This window comes from Schistocerca cancellata, chromosome 5 (assembly GCF_023864275.1).
Source record: "Schistocerca cancellata isolate TAMUIC-IGC-003103 chromosome 5, iqSchCanc2.1, whole genome shotgun sequence".
NCBI lineage: Eukaryota > Metazoa > Arthropoda > Insecta > Orthoptera > Acrididae > Schistocerca > Schistocerca cancellata.
Window position 1 is genome coordinate 545,622,219 of NC_064630.1, and position 21,761 is coordinate 545,643,979.

Genomic DNA, 21,761 nt, shown 5'->3' on the forward strand with positions numbered 1-21,761 from the left:
GACTCTAACCAAGGACCTCTCATTCCGCAGCTGATCACTCTAACCACAGGACCACGGCGCTCCTCAGCTCACATTGTCCTTGATGTTGCCTATGTTCGGCATGGACTACTCAGTTTGTATATTTTGCTTATTTTTTCATAGTTCCACACAACTTCTTCCTGTTTTCTCGATTGATCTGTGTTCAGTTTTTCAAGGCCTATCCATTGTGTCAATTTATAACTAAATCTGAGGGGGGTGCGATGGGGAGGTTCCCTTGTTAGGATCGTTTGTCCAGATGCTTATGAGAACTTTTCCTAAAGCGCAACATACACATGCCGAGGTTCATGCGACACTTTTTTTTTTACCATAAACGGGGACGTGTAGCAGAGGATGCAGTTGCTTCGCGCACCTGGGTTTCCGCAGTTGCGCGTCCTTGGGCCGTCCCGCGCTGGGCCGATGACCAGCCGCCGTCGCGCCGCGGGCTTCTCGGTCGGTCGCTGGCTGCGTTACGTAAGCGGCCGCCCGCTGCAGGAACGGGTCAGCGAGGGGTGCAGCCGCCACAGTGCGGCCGCCCTCCACAGCTGCCGGACGTCCGCCAGCAAAGCACAGGTACGCTACGCCACACGCACCAGTCGCGCGTTTCGCAGTTTTTCCTCTTTTCACGAAAATATCACATTAATTACATTACGTACAGAATGCCTAGATTGACGAGAAAGGCGCCGTGTGACGTAAAGTGACGAAATCTATAATTTCATACTAGAATTGGGCAGGAATTACAACCAGCTGGTGTCGGAAACTAGCAGGCGGAAGTACTTTGATCATCGGCGTCTCGGGCAGACCTGCGGTGCCGATTTGGTTACGTAACAGAGACCACAGTTGCCTGTTTTCCATGGAAGGCGCGTGGCGTTGTGTTTCGCGGCGATTGTGTTTCCGAACCACCGAAAGCACTTGCCGGATCAAATCGTTGTGAAAGTTGCCACGTTTTCTACGTCAGCTGCAGCTGCTGTTTAGGCACGTACGTCAATCACATTTAACGCCACTCACAGGTCAAAGGCACGGGGTGTTGACAAACGGTTACTAGTCGTACTCCATCTACATCTACGTGTATACTCCACTGGATGACGGAGGGTACACACACCATATTATACATTTTCTTTTCTATCCCCCTTGCATATTAAACGAGGGATTAATATCTGTCTGCATGTCTCTGGACGAGCCCCCAGCACCCTTATTTTACTCTCGCCATCCATATGCGACATATCCCATGGTGTCAGCACGATGTTCGCACAGTCTTCTATTATAGTTTACTGCCGGCCGCGGTGGCAGAGCGGTTCTAGGCGCTTCAGCCCGGAACCGCGCGACTGCTACGGTCGCAGATTCGCATCCTGCCTCGGGCATGGATGTGTGTGATGTCCTTAGGTTAGTTAGGTTTAAGTAGTTCTAAGTTCTAGGGGACTCATGGCCTCCGACGTTAAGTCCCATAGTGCTCAGAGCCATCTGTTATAGTTTACTAAGGGCTTCACTGACCTATTACGAAACTAAAAGCGTGTCTTTGAATTTTGTCGATGTCTGCTGCCTTCCTTACGTAATAAAGATTCCCGAACACGGAAATAATGCTCTTGAACGTCTTACTAGCAGTTTATTTTACAACTGCTTTGCATTTTCCCGGAACTTTTCGACAAATCTAAATCTTCCATTCGCCTTCGCTGATACCGATTTTACCTGTTCGTCCCATTTCACATCATTTCTTGGTATTACCCACAAAAAGTATATAGTGTGACTTGCTCAATAAGTTCCACACTAATCTTTTAATGAGGTACCACTAAGTTTCTTCTCTTCATTATGGCTATTATAACAATAACCCCCACCTCCACTCCGGGGTTCTTTTAACAATAGAACTCCCGATATAGAACAGCATCAAATTTCTGATTACTTTACAACTGATTTAATGCTTTGAATATATCGCTAAGTGCTCTCATTATCGAACACTGGATCAGTATATTTTGGCCAATTTGCGCTGCTTTTTAAGGAAAGCTCGTTTTTCATGCACCTCCTTCTGTATGTCAACATATCTCCTGAAATATGTGCCCTACAATGATATAATTTTGCAGGTACAGTCAGTGATATATGTAGATACTGTCTGCAGAACGTGTAACGAATACAAACAATAACAAAGAAGTAGCAAACTAAAACATCATGTCCTACATTGAAGTTTTACTGCATGAACAACGAAAATGTATAAGCAATAAACTTTTTTTCCTTTCACTATTTTGTGGGTTTTCTCAGCTAGAGAAAGTTTCGGAAAGGATTCAGATTATGTGTAAAGTAAGTCGGATGTGGGTAACTGCTCTCATCCTCTAAAAAATAAATGAATGTACTAGAGGTAAGTTGCGTGCCAAGAGTTATGCTGCAAGACATATACACCGTTTCTAACTTTAATACTTGACTTATTGTTTTAAACCCTTATATAAAAGTACAACTGTCGTGAGTATATTATGACTGCATTTTAAATTTTTAAATTCAGTCAATAACTCAGTATGAAATACTGAGAATCAAATTTTTGTTGCCCGTGCATGCCGTCATACAGGCAAGCTGCAACTACAATAGGGGCCATGTGACCGTTTTAGCCGTTTAGTAACATGTTTACCCACATTTAAGTGGAAATCTTGTCCAAGTCTTTCTACAGTTGTACACGACAGCATCGTCAATTCACAGATTTATAGTGCTGCTGACCCCATCTGTCACATAGTTTACGTAGTTACTATCAGAAAAACTCGGCCCTGCCGAAGTATTTCCTTATAGCTGTACGTCCACTCCTGTCTCACGCAGCGTCTGGCCTTGGGCTGAATGTTTATGACGTCATACCTCCTGATCTGTGTGTCGTATAATGATACAATTTTTCAGTTAGGTTCAGTGTTGTACGTCCATACTGTCTGAAAATCGTGTCGCGAATACAGCTGGTAGTAAAGAAGTAATAAATTATAACGTCATACCTCATACGGTACTTTTACTGCATGAACAACGGAAAAGTAGTAAGCAATAAACTTTTTTCATCAATTTGCAGAGCTTGTCAGCGAGAAAAAAATTGTTGCAAGTCGCTAGATGCTCCCATTCTGAAGCCCTAAGTGAATAATTCTGTGAATTCACGCTACCCTCACCCCTTGGATAGATAGGTGATGGTCACCCGTACAGCGGTTGTTGCCTGACAGTAAGCTCTATCTGTAACTAGTTTGTTTCAAATCGGTCCAGTCGCTTAGGAGGAGATGTAGAACATACAGAAACACACACATACTCGCATACGTACGCCTATTTTTGTAATATGTGTGGATATTAAGAACACCTGAAGTCCTGGTGCGCTTCTTTGAAGAACTAATGGTGTTATATTCGATTCCACGGAACACTTGCTGTCCCATATAACGTACTGGATTCTGCTCCTCGAGCCAGTCACATATGTGGGAACGTACGCCGTTTGATTTCTAGTGAACGATGTCGTGCAGTGTTTTCATTCCTGCTAAAGACTCGTTCGTTCTCGGAATGGCGAGATATGTGGTCAGTAGAGACATTTCTTCCGTCAGTTACTGATAGGTTTAGAATCGGAGCCTCTATGGCTCCTTCAAGCAGCTTCTTAGTTGGCGTCATCAGGTCAAGTTCGGAATCATTTACAGCACCTTCAGCGGAACCGGGATCCTTTGTATGGCACGAGGATACACTGAGGGTTCGATGTTACTTACATCTATTCTCCGGAACCCTCCTTACGGTATGTGGCAGAGGGTATTTCTTTACCATTATAATCCCCCTCCGCCTACTCCATTTCAGAATCATTACGAACACGAACCTCTTACTCACTTTATTGTACAGTACTTTCCGCACGGGCTTTAGGCAGTTGCAGAGGGGCGGAGCGAATCCTTAAAATATAAGGTCGAATTTGTAGTGTTTCCTTGTTGGGTCTATTTTGTATTTCACTGACAAGGTGCAACTCTCACATTTTCGTAGAGTAACACAGCTGCACAATTAACGTTTATGTCTGTTAAAAGTCAATTTTACTGTTCACGTTAGCAACAATTCTACTTTTTATATAATTCAGACCGACTACAAAAGGAAGTGCTAGTGAAAGAATCTGCGACATGCGATATTTATTCTTGACCTGTGAATTCCATAATCGTATATTCAAATAGTGTCGTGATCTGTCTTCCGCACTTAAAGACGTGTTCTCTGGAGTATGCGAAAAGTGTGTTCTATTTTAGCTTCAATATAGTGGTGAGCGCTGCTTGGATGAGTTGCTCCTTTCTTCTTGATGATTTGTGGAAAAATGATTACTTGAAAGAAGAGAGCCACAATCATTCGTTTTGAGTAGTAGATTTCTTTTACTTTCTTTATCGGCATCAACCGTTAATATATTACAAAACTAGTAACGATTGCACAACATTGATTAGCCATGTTCAACACTTTCTCGAACAAAATTTGTTCCATTATTTTACTTGCAATATTCGCGTTTTTCTCACACTTTTGACATTCCATCCGAAAAGTTAATTTCATCAATATTTTTTGCCCGCACTCAGACGTCATTCGCCGGCGTTCCTTTCGCAGCTACCGGCGTCCAACGTGGGATGCGTCTACCTGCATTGCAAGCAGCACTTACGTTAACCGACCCCAGTGGCTGACAGCAACAAAACGTGCAACTTTTGTGGGGTCGTGACACGAGCGAAGTACTCTTCTAGAGAAATCCATTTTCCTACGGTACTTTTATAATTAAACAGCTACACCTAAAGGGCCAATGAGTGCGACAGTGAACTTAAACATTCACTTTAACAATCGTCACTCACATTAACAAAAATGGAGACGTACCTGAGGTGTCCGAGGATATAGCCATCTTACATTGGTTTGTGCTGAGAAATGATGTGTACTATTCTGGAGACACATATACATGTTTGTGTGGCAGATTTGGTACTTGCACGCCTAAGATACGATTTCTGTTTTATGGGATAGATCAGAGGTGTGAATATGAGAAAAACTGTTTTCTGCTCCTTCTTTATTTACTGATCTGATACATTTGCACTCGCGAGTTATTCCTTTAGGCATTTGTGAAACACCATGGGAAAACTGGGATATGTTCGTGAATTAATTAATTTTCTTTTGCTTTATTTATGCACTTATTACATCTATTTACGCATATGTAGTCAGTCAGAATTAAAATATGCATAGCATTTGAGCAGTACATAAAGGTAATAATTACAGCAATAATACTGATACTAAGAGTAATAATGGAAGATATTGTTATTGTTGTTCTTGTGGTATTCAGTCCGAAGACTGATTTGATGCAGCTTTCCATGCTGCAGCTTTCCTGCTGCAACATACATCTTTATGAATCTGCTTACTGTATTCATCTCTTGGTCTTCCTTTACGATTTTTACCCCTCCACACTTCCCTCCAGTACTAAATTGGTGTTCCCTTGATGTCCCAGAATGTATCCTACCAAACGATCCCTTCTTCTAGTCAGGTTCTGCCACAAATTTCTCTTCTCCCCAATTTTATTCAGTTAGTGCTCATTTGTTAAGTGATGAACCCATCTAATCTTCAGCGCTTTTCTGTAGCACCAAACTTCAAAAGCTTCAATTCTCTTCTTGTATAAAGCGTTTATCGTCCATGTTTCACTTCCATACATGATGGCTACACTCCACACAAATAATTTCAGGAAAGATTTCATGACATTTAAATCTAAATTCTATGTTATCAAATTACTCTTCTTCAGAAATGATTTTCTTGCCATTGCCAGTTTACATCTTATATCCTCTCTATTTCAACCATAATCACTTCTTTTGCTGCCCAAATATCAAAACTCTACTACTATTTCCTAATTAACTCTCGCTTTGTTTTTATTGATGTTCATCTTATATCCTCCTAACTAGACACTGTCCATTTCGTTCAACTTTTTTCCAATCCTTTACTGTTTCTCATAGAATCACGTCATTGGCAAACCTCAAACATTTTATTTCTTCTCTCTGTACTTTAATTACTACTCAAAATTTTTCTTTTGTGTCCTTAACTGCTAGCACAGTATACAGATTGAATAACATCGGGAATAGGCTACAACCCTGTCTCACTCCTTTCTCAACCACTTCTTCTCTTTCAATCCCCTTGACTCCTTATAATTGCCATCTGGTATCTGTACAAATTGTAAATAGCCCGTCGCTCCCTGTATTTTATACCTACCACCTTTTGAATTTGAAAGAGAATATTTCAGTCAATACTGTCGAAATCTTTCTCTAAGTCTACAAATTCGATAAATGTAGATTTGCCTTTCCATAATCTATCTGCTAAGAGAAGTTGTGGGGTCAGTATTACCTCGCGTGTTGCTACATTTCTCTGGAATCTAAACTTACCTGAGGTCAGCTTCTACCAGTTTTTCTATTCTTCTGTAAGAAATTTGTGTTAGTATTTTGGAACCACGACTTATTAAACTCACAGTTCGGTAATTTTCACACCTGTCAGCAATTGCATTCTTTCAAATTGGAATTATCATATTCTTCTTGAAGTCTGAAGGTATTTCGCCTGTCTCATGTTGCTCAACAGATGGTAGAGTTTTATCACGGCTGGCTCTCTCGAGGGTGTCAGTAGTTCTAACGGAATGTTATCTACTCCCTGAACCTTGTTTCGATTGAGACCTTTCACAGCTTTGTCAAATTCTTCTCACAGTATCATATCTCCCATCTCATCTATGTCCATTTCCCTTTCTGTAATTTTGCTTTCGAGTTCATCGCCCTTATATAGATCCACCATATGCTCCTTCCACCTTTCATCTTTTCCTTCTTTGCTTAGGACTGGTTTACCATCTAAGCTCTTGATATTTATACAGCTGCTTCTCTTTTCCACAAAGGCCTCTCTAACTTACCTGTAGGCGGTATCAATCTTTCTCCTAGCGAAATATGCTTCTAAATCCGTACGTTTGTCCTCTAGACATTCCTGCTTAGCAATTTTACACTTCCTGGCTCCTTTCATGCGTTGTGTTATCCAAGGGCCTATACTAGGCGTTATCTTTTTACCGATTTGATCCTCTGCTGCTTTCATTATTTCATCTTTAAAAGCTACCCTATCGTCTTCTGCGGTATTTCTTTCTCCTTTTCTAGTCAATCTTTGTATAATGCACCCTCTAAAGCTCTCAACAGCATCTGGTTCTTTCAAAAAAAAAAAAATGTTCAAATGTGTGTGAAATCCTATGGGACTTAACTGCTAAGGTTAGCAGTTCCTAAGCTTACGCACTACTTAACCTAAATTATGCTAAGAACAAACACACACACCCATGCCCGAGGGGGGACTCTAACCTCCGCCGGGAACAGCCGCACAGTCCACGACTGCAGCGCCTGAGACCGCTCGGCTAACCCCGCGCGCCGGTTCTTCCAACTTACGTAGGTCCTGTCTCCTTAAATTCCTACCTTTTTGATGTTTCTTTAGTTTAATCTACAGTTCATAACTAATAAATTGTATTCAGAGGCTACATCTGCACTTGAAAAGGTCTTACAGTTTAAAAATTAGTTCCTAAATCTCTGATTATCATTATATAACCAATCTGAAATATGCTGGTATTGTGTTTGTGATTGGGGATTAGTATTTGACACACGAGGTACAGAGGAAAACAATGGCCAAGAAACTGGCGAAGAAAATATAGCGTGTAAAAGTCACATCACATATCCGCTCCCATCCACCCTAACTGAGCGTAACAGAGAATGAGATGATTAAAAAATCGACTGTTACACACATATCTTACACAACCATTCACAATTTAACATATTTATCATGACAGGACGTGCCAATAGTGCCTGAACAATAAAGAAATAACACAAACGTTATGGTCGTGACTTACTTCAACGAATTTTCTTTATAGACTATTGTTATACCTTTAGTTCTTCACACTTACTGCAAGCAGCATTCACAGTAGTTATATCACACACACCAGTGTCCATGTAACGTTACAACTTTACTCTCTGGTTAAATAAAATGGAAACAATATCATAAACCTCACCATACAGGACTTCTTTCCTCCATTGTTCTACCTGTTGCCTCTCATCAACTACTATTTAATTTCTGGTATATTTTTTCTCGCATCATGTTTCATGTGATAGTTGGTTTCTCCTCTGAGGTTTTCCCACTTCATTGTTCTGAATTTTATAAAGTCCTCAGTTTGAAATATACACTCCTGGAAATGGAAAAAAGAACACATTGACACCGGTGTGTCAGACCCACCATACTTGCTCCGGACACTGCGAGAGGGCTGTACAAGCAATGATCACACGTACGGCACAGCGGACACACCAGGAACCGCGGTGTTGGCCGTCGAATGGCGCTAGCTGCGCAGCATTTGTGCACCGCCGCCGTCAGTGTCAGCCAGTTTGCCGTGGCATACGGAGCTCCATCGCAGTCTTTAACACTGGTAGCATGCCGCGACAGCGTGGACGTGAACCGTATGTGCAGTTGACGGACTTTGAGCGAGGGCGTATAGTGGGCATGCGGGAGGCCGGGTGAACGTACCGCCGAATTGCTCAACACGTGGGGCGTGAGGTCTCCACAGTACATCGATGTTGTCGCCAGTGGTCGGTGGAAGGTGCACGTGCCCGTCGACCTGGGACCGGACTGCAGCGACGCACGGATGCACGCCAAGACCGTAGGATCCTACGCAGTGCCGTAGGGGACCGCACCGCCACTTCCCAGCAAATTAGGGACACTGTTGCTCCTGGGGTATCGGCGAGGACCATTCGCAACCGTCTCCATGAAGCTGGGCTACGGTCCCGCACACCGTTAGGCCGTCTTCCGCTCACGCCCCAACATCGTGCAGCCCGCCTCCGGTGGTGTCGCGACAGGCGTGAATGGAGGGACGAATGGAGACGTGTCGTCTTCAGCGATGAGAGTCGCTTCTGCCTTGGTGCCAATGATGGTCGTATGCGTGTTTGGCGCCGTGCAGGTGAGCGCCACAATCAGGACTGCATACGACCAAGGCACACAGGGCCAACACCCGGCATCATGGTGTGGGGAGCGATCTCCTACACTGGCCGTACACCACTGGTGATCGTCGAGGGGACACTGAATAGTGCACGGTACATCCAAACCGTCATCGAACCCATCGTTCTACCATTCCTAGACCAGCAAGGGAACTTGCTGTTCCAACAGGACAATGCACGTCCGCATGTATCCCGTGCCACCCAACGTGCTCTAGAAGGTGTAAGTCAACTACCCTGGCCAGCAAGATCTCCGGATCTGTCCCCCATTGAGCATGTTTGGGAGATGGATGAAGCATCGTCTCACGCGGTCTGCACGTCCAGCACGAACGCTGGTCCAACTGAGGCGCCAGGTGGAAATGGCATGGCAAGCCGTTCCACAGGACTACATCCAGCATCTCTACGATCGTCTCCATGGGAGAATAGCAGCCTGCATTGCTGCGAAAGGTGGATATACACTGTACTGGTGCCGACATTGTGGATGCTCTGTTGCCTGTGTCTATGTGCCTGTGGTTCTGTCAGTGTGATCATGTGATGTATCTGACCCCAGGAATGTGTCAATAAAGTTTCCCGTTCCTGGGACAATGAATTCACGGTGTTCTTATTTCAATTTCCAGGAGTGTACATTCTCTCTTAGGACAGATATCTTGTTACGTCGTGGTTGTGAAAATGGAGCTCAATCAGACGTTATTAAGGAGATAATACTCTATTACGGAAACCGTGGGAAAATTAAATCAGGATAACCATAATAGGTGTTCGAAACATGCTCCTCCAAAATACAAGTATAAAGCATCACCAGTGAGTCATCTGCCTCATTAACAAGGTATAGAACAGTACATTTGTTGCGCTTATTAAGAAACGTGCCATTAATGACGTACGCTTAGGCAACATTATGTAACATTGTTGCACAGCAGTCTCTCGTATGTTTGCTCTATCTGGACTAGAAGTCTGCTTCTTATCCGTGTAATTCTTCACATCATTTTATTTTGAGACCTTTTGTTCTTAAACTCAATTCGTTGTAAATGTGTTTGCGGTTTGTACTTAGAGTTTCCTTAAAATTTTTCTTCACTTTGGCCCGAAGGGGTGTGTGATTTTCTGGACTAATCAGTTTATGGGATATGTAGGCATAGTTAGTGTTAACATTAATGAACAAACTATTTATTAGATCTGTACTTGCAACTACACTTAAAAACTAGTTTTTCCTCTACAAGCTAGAATATTTTAAATAAAAATTGGTCCATTGAATAGAAGGAGTTGTCCAGAAGAAACAATTTCATGCTAGATTTAAAACCTGGTTTTCTACTTCTCAGATATTTTATGCTACTTGCCAAATAACCAAAAATTTTGAACTCCTTTCTGAATAACTGAAGCTTTAATAATGGCTAGTGAACGTCATTTTCCTCTATTACTATAGGTGTGGACATAGCTGTTTCTTTGGAATTGGGGTGAATTCGTTATGACGAATTTCATTAGCGAATATATGTACTGTGGCCGGCCGCGGTGGCCGTGTGGTTCTGGCGCTGCAGTCCAGAACCGCGGGACTGCTACGGTCGCAGGTTCGAATCCTGCCTCGGGCATGGGTGTGTGTGATGTCCTTAGGTTAGTTAGGTTTAAGTAGTTCTAAGTTCTAGGGGACTTATGACCTAAGATGTTGAGTCCCATAGTGCTCAGAGCCATTTGAACCATATATGTACTGTGATGGCGCAGTTAAAATGTCTGACTCCTTGAAGACATCTGTGTTAGAATATCACACATTATTCTTACTACTCGTTCTTGTGACATGGGTACTTTCTAATGATGAGTTCGCCCAAAAAATTATCACAACAGACATTATTGAGTGGAAATATGTAGAGTATTTTAGACTAGCAATTACACGCACAGCAAAAGTAGCTGAACTTGATTGTCTTAGAAACTCAGGAATATGTTTCTTCCAGTTCAAGTTTTCATCAGTATGCACATCCAAAAATTTGGAGGATTCTACTCTATTTACTGGCCCCTGTTCAAGTGCTACAGCAGTTGCAGGTATGACAATTTGTTGTACAGAACTGAATATAGAGCGTTTTCTCAAATTAAGGGAGAGTCCATTTTCAAAGAAGAACTTAATAATTCTTTGAGAAACATCGTTAACAATTTCTTCTGTTGCTTCCTCGCTAATGGGATTTGTTACAACACTAATATACTGTGCAAAAAGTCCCAATTCTGCTTGTTGAATGTTAAGTGGAAAATCATTTATTTATATAAGGAATAGGAGTAGACGGAGAATTAAACTCTACGGGATTCGCTTTGTAATTTCTCCCCAGAATTACTCAACAGAATGTTTTGCATTCTGTCTTTTAAGCATGATTCGAAACAGCTGTTTGTAAAGCCATCAGTTCAATAAAACTTAAGTTGTGCTAAGAGTGTAACAAGATCTACACAAATGTCTAGGAAATATCACAGAAAATATCAGCTGGCGATATTTTATCATTTAAGGCTTGTAATATCTACTAGATGAACATATAAATAGCATTACTAGGCAAGCAACCCTTCTGAAATCCTAACTATGACATACAAAGTAAATTGCTTGTGAGAGTACTCTTGGGCACATTAACTTTTCGAATATTTTCGACAAAAGGTGTCTCTAAGGAAACTGGATAATTATTACTCAAGCTTGCTTGCCACCTTTCTTATAAAACGATTTAGCAAATGTATATCTTAATTTGTCTGGAAAAATTCTCTGTGCCAATGATGCATTACATATTTCATTGAGGACATTACTTATTAAGTTGGAACAACTTTTCAGAATTATATTTGAAAATCCATTAACAGCTGATGAGCTTTTGTTTTCTAGAACTTTTAGATTTTTATTTTTTAATAATTATGTTAATTTCAGTTCAGGATGTTTGTGCTACTTCTAGTTGGTTAAACTTTTGTGTAATGACATTTTCAATTTATTCTCCCGCTGCTTCAGTCGAACCTTTAATCCTATTTTAGCTGCTACATTCAGAAAGTGACTGTCAAAAGTACTTGTAATTTGTGAATATCAGTCACAACATTGTCATTTAGTTTAATTGTTATGATATCCACTACACTGGCTGCCTGCCCTGTCTCCCAACAGATAATATCCCATACAGTTTTATTATCTGCATTATTTATCTCTCTCAAGATGTACATACTTTTGGAGATTTAAATAACTTTCTTTAGAACAGGATCTTGACTTTCTGACCTTTGCACAAATTTCCTTCTTTTCTTCCTCTAACACGAGATTTTAATTGCCTTAGTCAGCCATAGCCTACTTGTTTTTTTTCTTTTTTTTTAATGGAGTTTCTGGATAATCTACTTTCAAATATTGACACAAAATCACTATGGAATAAACTGAATCTGACATTGGCATCTCTTTCTATATATACTTCATCCCATACCAAATCTTTTAAGTCGCATTTAAAATAATGCATCCCGTAAGCCTTACTGCTTTGTACGAACTTACCTCAGGGCTGTAAGGTGCTGTAGTGTTCACTTCCGTTAATTGTGCATCATGATCAGACAGTCCGTTAAGAATGTGGTACACATTGTTTCCACGCTGTGCTCCGACTATAAACATGTTATCAGTCAGGGTCTTGTTATCTTGCAACACAATGGTTGCAAAATTAACGACTGAAAATAAATTGAGAATCCCAAATAATGATTCTGGTTCATTTTTCCTGCCTCTATTTTTTAAGGAATCTACGCTGAAATCTGCCAAACTTCTTAATGCTTCTTCTTGTCTAACAGGTAGCTCAATAATGGAGCTAAATTTCTCATAAATAGCTGGAAGTTTCCTAGAGGGGATCTGTAGCCTGTTACAGTTACCAGAGAATTGTTCTGCGCTAACGACTCAGAAGGGCTCTGATCTACACAAAAACTGTTTGTCTCAATATTTCTAAGTCTGACTCTTATATGTGTTGCAACTTCTCTTTTTCCCATGTTAACGCTACACGAAAGTGACGCTAGTCTATAATCCCTAATATTTAGCTTCTCAATCCCTGTGGTTACTTGGTGTTGTGAGAAGTGCAAACATCTGTAACTTCAGAATTTTCGCATCTTTTAGACATACAAGAAAGTCGGTCTTGTTTTTCAGCCTCCTAACGTTGTGATGAAACAAATCAATTGTACTTCTCTGGAAAGTTTTACATACACTATGGTCCTGTTCTCTTCTAATGTCTTTCATGAATCTCTGTCTACAACTTGATTCTGACCTAAAAAATTTGCCTCTCTGATTCCAATAATCACAAGGATTCGGTCTTGTATGGTTGTGATTCTGTTACAATTTCTGCATGATGCTGCTCTGTTCCAATGCAAACCGTGATTAGTGTATGTCCACTTCCCAATTGCAGCAACAGGTACAGCACAGATATTCGATTGTTCCAGTCAAAAGCAACTCACTAAGCTATTTGTTTACGCGAGTGACAGCTGTGTTAACCCTGGGCTGATCATACCGCTGCGAAACCTCCATAAGCCCCACATGAGTGTGTCCTGTTGCTGAGCCTATTTCCTCCAGGTCACCTTGAAACGTCCCCTTAGAACATTTATACACGACTGTGCTTAAACTGACACACAATATTTTTTTTAGCGCAACGCAATCTGACTTTCAGAAATCCCTACAAAGGAATGGCCCTGACTAACATTAACCTATACGTTTCACAAATCACTTACCTCACTAAAAATCTTCGTTACTCGAACTACTGCAATACAGCGAGCGCAACTACTGCCAGCTAAATAAAAGATTCAAACTACGGAAGTCACTAACTACTGATAGGGATAGTTAGCAAATGAAAGATTTTAATAGAGAACAAACACTGTATTTACCTTAATAATCATAATATATATAGCAGTTCAATTTCAAAACTCCGCCATCTCTCTCCCCACATCCACCACTGCTGGCGGCTCACCTCCAACTGCGCAACTCTACGCGCTGTTAATATCCAGCTGCCGCTGCCCAACACTACAATAGCAGACAACAATGCAAACTAGCCACAGTCTGCACACAGCACAGCCAGTGATTTTCATATAGAGCGCTACGTAACGTTGCCAATAAGAAAACATAAACAGCCTACTTACATAAAGAAAACATAAACAGCCTACTTACAACCTTTAACACTATACTCTACGTTGTTAGTGTTTTCTGTCCCTCTTACTATAAGCACCTGATCCTCTTCGTCAAGATCTAGGCACAGAGCACTTATTTCTTTGTCACCTGGTTAAGCTTGGCACTAGTTTTCACAATGCTGTGATCTGGTATTCTACACCTAGCTTTTGCTGTAGCATTTGGCCTGCATCCCTCCCGTTACTGATGCGGACCTTGAGGACTACTTTCTTCCTATTCGACTTTAGAGTCATCTTTGCCTTAAAGGTGTTCCTATGAGTCTGCTCCACTCTAATTTGCTCAAAAACTGGTTATGGCTCTCCGCCTATTTCTAGTAACAAGTCGAACTGATTGATAACTGGAACCTGAAATGTGATTTCTAAGGTTTTCTCCTTTCGCTTAACACGAACTTGTCCTTGGTTTACCTCCGTTAACGTTGCTGCCTGTCTAGTATACTTCCGCTCTCTGAAAGGAATTGCTGCCACGCGCTTTTACTTCATGGCCAACTGGTCAAGCTTCATGTTGTATCCTATTTTGAATATTTAAATATCCTCTTTAATCTCTTGTGACTGTATGATAATATATTAGCTAAACGTCTGTGCGTCTCGCAGGTTTTCCTCATATTGTTTTGCAAAATCTGCCTGTGTGCAAACGGCTGCTCACCTATTCTGTATTGGAACAATTATGCCATGAAATATTCATTCATACGAAATCAGCCAAGATAACACCTGACCAAGAGCGAAATAAGTTCCGTAATAAGAGAAGTAAATAAATTGTTGATGCCGGTCATTATCGCGGTAGTTAGTGGTCTAAATCGTGTAGAAGCTCTTTAGATCCTGTAATACCTAATTTTATACATATTATGCACAAAGCAACGCCAGGAATTCAATGAAACAGTGAATGTCGTGAAGAAACTACACAATTATTACCAAAGAATGAGCACAGATCTGTCCAGAAGTTCTGTGGTCCACTGATTTCCATTATATGCGATATAGATGTAAAGTGCAATTCGTGTAGCCATGTGCCTGGTTTGCTCAGAAGCTGTATCATGTGTCAGTGACAAATTTTATTTTTTATTTACGTTTATCTGACAGTACTGTACTACATCAGCAGTGAATCGTGCAATCATAAACTTGTACCAAAACAGTAGATTTCGAACTAAACGATATCTCTCGCCCTAGTCAATAAAGCACATGATAAACAGTACTACGCCTAATAAGATGCAGTGTGACATGTGACGGGAGCTTGTTACTGAAGCCATTAGCTGATTTCCATGGCTGTAGCTAAATTTTCTACGGCTTTGGTAATTTTCTCTGCTTACCATGAAAACCAAAAACGGTAGTGGCCGAAGTTTCCGAGTTAATTCTTGTGTGAAAAATTTACATTGCCTCTCAGATTTGAGTTGTTGTTGCAGAGAAGACATTATTTAACTTTCAGTCTGTGTTAACGTCTCTTTCTTTATTAAAATAACTAGCGCACGGAAGTACATTAAAGCCGCCTTCGGAAACGTAGTATCTACTGGTCCACGAAGTATTTGCTGGTCCAAGGGAAATCGACAAGAGTGTCTTAGATTGTTTCTTCGTAATAGTGGTAGCTGCAGCAGAACTTCGTACTGTGGGCCGTAGAATTTTGCCTTTTTTTTATTGTGCAACGATTTAGTTTCCATGCAACACCGCAACTTAATTTCTCTCGGCTCGTTTCTTGTAAAGATCTTTAGCCGACAATCTACGCTACTTCCCACTACTTGATATTTCAGCGGATGGATATAACGACACTGGAAGCACTCCAACAACATAATGTTCTCGGATGAGGCGTCAGTGTTGCCAACAGTTTCAACATATAGCGATGCGCAAAGTGGTACCCCGTGCGAGATACCGCAATGTTTCCTCATTAAAAGAGCGAAGCAGGCTTCGAAATCCAATATGATTTTCCAGAGGAAGGTATTCCGTGATTTCACAACTCTTGAATTGCAAAATGGTTCTTTCGATAAGCGCAAAGCTCATCCTTTCCTTCAATCTTTTTGAGCTACAACCTCCGACCTCCGTTTATTCAGAGTACTGGATTTTTATCACTGAGTAGGTCAGATATCGCGGTCACCCGGTGACTTACCTTCCATCCGATTTCTTGATCAATTTTACTGTTATCTGCCTCTGCTGTTCAGAGATTTCGGAACTATGTAGAAATTTTGCGAGAAGTCTCGTTGACATCGGTAAGAGGTAGATTCAGAACCGCGCCCAACGCTATGTTATTGAGATTTCACATTTCCCTTGAATTACTTTTGGTGAATGTTGGAATTGTCTGTTCAACAAGAACCCGACCCATAATCATCAGGCGTAACCAGAAAGACCATTGCTCAAACAGGTAATGAATGTAAAACGATTGAGCCTTGTTACTTCATGGGAGTTATGGAAGTCATCAGATAGTCTCATACTACAGTGTGAAAAGTGATCAATAGAGTTTTCCTAAATACAGAGCCTGTTTTCTTATGGAGTGGGGAAGTGTTATTTGGTTGGTTGATTGGTTTTGAAGGGACCAAACAGCAAGGTCATCAGTCCCTTGATTCAAATGTAGTCCATTCAGACAGTTTGACATCTCAGAAAAGTCAGAACGATAAAAGAGAAAAGACTAAAAAACGTAAAAGTGCAGTCGTGTCGTCAATGGTAAATACAAAATGAGGGAATTCAGCAAGAGAGCAACCCCAAAGCTATGCTAGAGGCAGGAAATATTCCACCTCCGAAGTAGTATAGGCAAGACGACCTGCCGTTTAAAAGCGTTCAACCGCTAGAATGTAGAAGTGCGTATGGGAAAGGAGACTAACCATTTCTAAAAAAATTGATAAAAACAGAGTAAAAGTGGAAGAAAAGAGCATCTTGACCAGGGAGGGGTGTCGGGAATCTCCAAACATAGCTTACAGTGGCAGACACCCCAACCCTCACCGTCCTGCCCCAACACCAGAGTGAGATTAAAAGCCTTAAAACTGAGAATAAAAACCACTTTCACGGTGGAAACTGAGAACCAGTGATACCATCCGGGAACGTCAGCCAACATTAAAGGTAAAGTGCGGGGAAGTCTGTACTTAGTACGTAGAGCCAAAAGAAGGGGGCATCCCACCACAATGTAGCCTACTGACTGGAAGGCTCCACAGCCGCAAAGTGGGTGTGGTTCATTACGCAAAAGAAAACCATGGGTCAGCCTGGTATGGCCGATGCGGAGACGACACAGGGTGGTTGAGGCCTTTCGGGAGAGGCGGAAGGAAGAACGCCACGGGACTGGTGTCACCTTAATCGGACGAAGTTTATTAGACAGGGAGGTAGCCTCCCAAGAGTTGGCCCATGACTGTGCGAAGTGGGATTTGATGTGAAGCCGTAAATCCGCTGCAGGAGGGGTTACAGAGAACGGAGGTAAGTGACTGCTCCCCCAGCCAAACGATCAGCAAGCTCATTACCTGGGATACCCACATGGCCAGGGACCCAAAGGAAGTCAACGGAACAAGCAGCACGGTGAAGATCAGGGAGATGGTCATGGATGGCAGAGACCAAGGGATGGCGCGAAACACACCGGTCAATAGCCAGAAGGCCACTCATTGAGTCCGTACATAAGAAAACTCGGTTGTGTTGGGACTGTTTAATAAAGGTAAGGGCCTGAGAAATTGCCATCAATTCTGCAGTAAACACCCCACATGTAGGTGGCAGGAGATGATTTTCCGTGCCAACAGAGGACGTGAAGGCATATCCCACACGATGAGCAGATTTAGAGCCATCGGTGTAAAAAACAACAGCATCCCGAAACTCCCATAAAATTCGGCGGAAGAAACAACGGAACACTATCGAGGGAATGGAATCTTTCGGACGTCGGCGGAGATCCATCCGAATTGGGGAACCGAGGAACTAACCAAGGGGGGTTGTTGGGAAGGGAGTGAAGTGTTATTTGTGGCGAGGTAGAACTGTGTGCTGTACAACGTTTCAGAAGACTGGTGTTTGGTTTCGAGTACTGGTCTAACAGAAAACTAAGTTGCCACGGGAATTATTATTATATTCCGCTAAACGTAAAAAAATCAATCAAAACAGTACAGTTCTTTACAAATCACAGCTTCTTCAGAAGTGTAACGAAAACGAGTGGTGGGATTCTAGGAAATTGAAGGGAATCGTAATAGATCGTATACCCCGTACGATAAGGTAGCTGCGATAACCAGGAATAATTGCAGGAAAGAAAATAGTGTTCTCACGAGAGACTGTTGTGCAAATATAGGATACTGGCATTCGAGTTGTACAAAGGGGCACCCATACAGCTTTTATTGTAGATTTGGCGTGGAGATACTGAAAATAAGCTAGCAGAAAGTAGGGCGCTTTCGGAAGCACACAGGACTTCGCGAATGGAATCCAATACAGAGCGCCTGACACAGTTACAGAATACCTTACACCATGCACTGTGCAGTATGTATACTGATGCAGAAATTACTGAAAGATTTTACGCTTAAGGGGAGCCAAAAAAAAAACAGACGTAATAGCCAAACGTTAAAACGCCTAAACAAAAGTGTTTTTTTTTAATTAATCACTCAAAAAGAGAACTGTATCACAACACAGGAGAAATTAGAACAGACGCTCAAGTCATTCGACAACTGAGAAATGTGTAATGCGAATATATGAAAACATAGAAGCCTGTTGCTAAAGTCGCAATATTTTGCAACAGTTTATGAATTTGTGACGAGATAAAATTATCTCCGCGTAAGCAATTGTAATTTCGTAGAAATAAACGTGCAGTAGCCCTCAAGTCCTAGGTGTGCTACGAAGAACCTGTTAAAACGTCAGAAAATGTAGGTAAATTTTACAAACTGATAAATACCCACCTTTCAGACAGTAAACTATGGTTAATGTCATATTATACTGCTACTTATTGGTTACAAAATGGTGTGAATATGGCAGCTCTATTTATCTATTCCTGAAAACTTACATAAATTTTGCAGCAGTGGTAACTGATATTATAAGGGGCGTTCAAAAAGAAACGAGCTGGAGTCTGGAATGCGCAAACCGGTGGCAGGAGGGTAATATCGTGGCATGTGTAACGAGATGGGGTACCGACCAGAGCGTGGAAGTTCACAGCCCGTCGCTAGAGGGCATGCGTGCACGTCACGTGACCATACAGAGCTAGCAGCAGCATGCATCAATCGTCCAACGCTGCCAACCGCCTTGCAAACAGTGACATGGAAGCGTCAAATGAAGAGTAAAGAGGTGTTGTTCGTTTTCTGACAGCGGGAGGAGTAGGAGGAACGGACATTCACCGACGAATGTCACAAGTGTACGTCAAACACTGCACGTCCCTTGCAAGGGTCAAAGCGTGGCACAAGCGCTTCAGGGAAGGGCGGGTGTCGTTAGCCGATGATGCACGGTCTGGAGCACCACACCGCATTACCGATGACATCGTCCAGCTGGTGGATGCACTCATTACCCAGGACCGCCGAGTGACAGTGAAAGCCACAGCCGCCGTGGTCGCATTGAACGTCGGAAGTGGTCACACCATCATGAAGGAACGACTGCACATGCGCAAAGTGTGTGCCCAATGGGTGCCCACAGTCTTCAGCCACACCAGGAAGTATGTCGAATGGCCCACTGTCTTGCTCATCTGCAGGGCTATGCTCGGGAAGGGAATGCGCTCCTAGCACGAATGGTGGCTTGAGGTGAGTCATGGTGTCATCACATCGAAACAGAATCAAAACGACAAAGTCTCCAGTGGAAGCATCCAGGGTCACCACCACCAAAAAATGCCAAGGCCATCCACACGAATGCTGACCTTTGACCCAGATGGCCCCCTTCTGATTCACTTCCTGCAGCACGGGACAACAGTGAATGCCCAGTGTTACTCGCAAACTTGACTACCCTTCGCCAAGCGATCAAATCATAATAACCAGACAATCTCACCCATGGGGTCATTCCCCTCCATGGCAATGCAAAGCCTCATACAGCCAGCACAGTCGCGGAACCCCTGTAGGAATTCAAATGGAAGATTCTCGGCTACCCTCCATACAGTCCAAATCTCTCTCCCTGAGATTACGCCATTTTTGGTCCCCTTAAAAAGGCTCTGAGGGGCAAACGATTCACCTCTGACTACGACATCTAGCTGTACGTGCGGAACAGATTAACATAGCAGCCCTGGGAATTTTATAAGACAGCCATTCATTGCCTTGTGTCACCATGGTACAAATGTCTCAACAGCCAGGGTCAATACTTCTACCATGCAGGAACTGGTTTCTGTAAGTATACCTCTCTCTCGTTTCTTTTTGAAAGCCCCTTATGCATATACTTGGTTCTCATGACTCGGCATGCAAGAAACAATGAAACATAAGTTGGTACATTCACTCAACGTAAGTCTTCATGCTACTGAGAGCCATTTCATATTCTTCTATTTAGTCATACGTCTTTCTAACAAGGAAATTACATGTAATGTAATTCAGAACTGTATCGAAAACTGACTGAGATGTTAATCGCCAACCTGGTGGATACTGGGTTCTTTTTCTGCCTCATCTATAAATGCGGAAATCTGAATAACAACAAACAGAGTAAAAAGGCAGATGCGGCACCCAGTTAGCTGTCGATGTTTTAACGACGTACTTACTGAAGATTTAAATATGTAGTGCACTAACTGAAGATGCGTGAAAGCAAGAAACGAATATTAGCTTGCTGTATTTCTCAAAATAATAATATCTACAGCCACGTAGCTCAACAATCAGTAAAATGGATAAATTGTTGAAGGTGTCATTTTCTTCTTTATTTAAGGAGATTTTGTTTTTAGTAGGCTTATTCCAGATGTTTTACCCAAATTTACCGTTCACTGTTCTGATTTTTTTTTTTTTTTTGACAGCTGAATGGACTAATACGCATATTTATTCTACACTTACATTCAACCAATTTGTCGATTACTAGGCGCGCAGTCCGGAACCGCACGACTGCTACGGTCGCAGGTTCGAATCCTGCCTCGGGCATGGATGTGTGTGATGTCCTTAGGTTAGTTAGGTTTAAGTAGTTCTGAGTTCTAGGGGACTGATGACCACAGCTGTTAAGTCCCATAGTGCTCAGAGCCATTTTTTTGTCGATTACTTTCCTAGCCGCTTACAGCAACTTCAACATCCTAATGTAGATTCCAGATTTCATCTACATCCAGTTCAGGAGATCGATAAGTAATGCAACACTTTTTTGTGAAAGCAGGTGAGTTTTATTCAGTATTCGAATAAACCCTATTATTCCACACTCTTTTGACCACAAAACCGCATTTTTCAAGATAATCTCCGTTCAGTCCGACATCCTTACGCCCTCTTTCTGGGAAGGCTTTTGTGTCTGCAAAGTACCACTCTACTGGTCGCCGTCAGAGCCAACATCTTACTGTATCAACAACCTCCCCACGACCCAGGTACTGCTTCCCGCGGAGGTCGTCCTTCTTTGAGCCGAACAGATGGAAGTCGTAGGGTGCGACATTTGCGCTGGAGGTTCTGTGAGGAGTAACAGACCAATAGAGTTTCGTGAGCTCCTCTCTGGTGCGCAGACTTGTGTGAGACCTTGTATTGTCGTGACAAAGGAGAAGTTATTGAATTAAATTTTCGCTGAGACATTTAAGTCTCTAATTTATCTACGATAACGTTGGAAACTGAAGATGTGAATTAAAATTTGTGCTGCGGCCGGGACACGAACCCGGGCTTTCTTCCT

At 42.2% G+C, this 21,761-nt stretch overlaps 1 protein-coding gene across 1 annotated transcript in view; it reads left to right on the plus strand.

The window, feature by feature from the left end:
- The first annotated feature begins 553 nt into the window (after nt 1–553).
- LOC126188670 (uncharacterized) overlaps nt 554–21,761 on the plus strand; it is a 202,231-nt gene continuing 181,023 nt past the window's right edge. The window contains exon 1 of the mRNA XM_049930275.1: nt 554–588. The gene's annotated coding sequence lies outside the window, so the exon portion shown is untranslated. The remainder of the gene's footprint in view (nt 589–21,761) is intronic.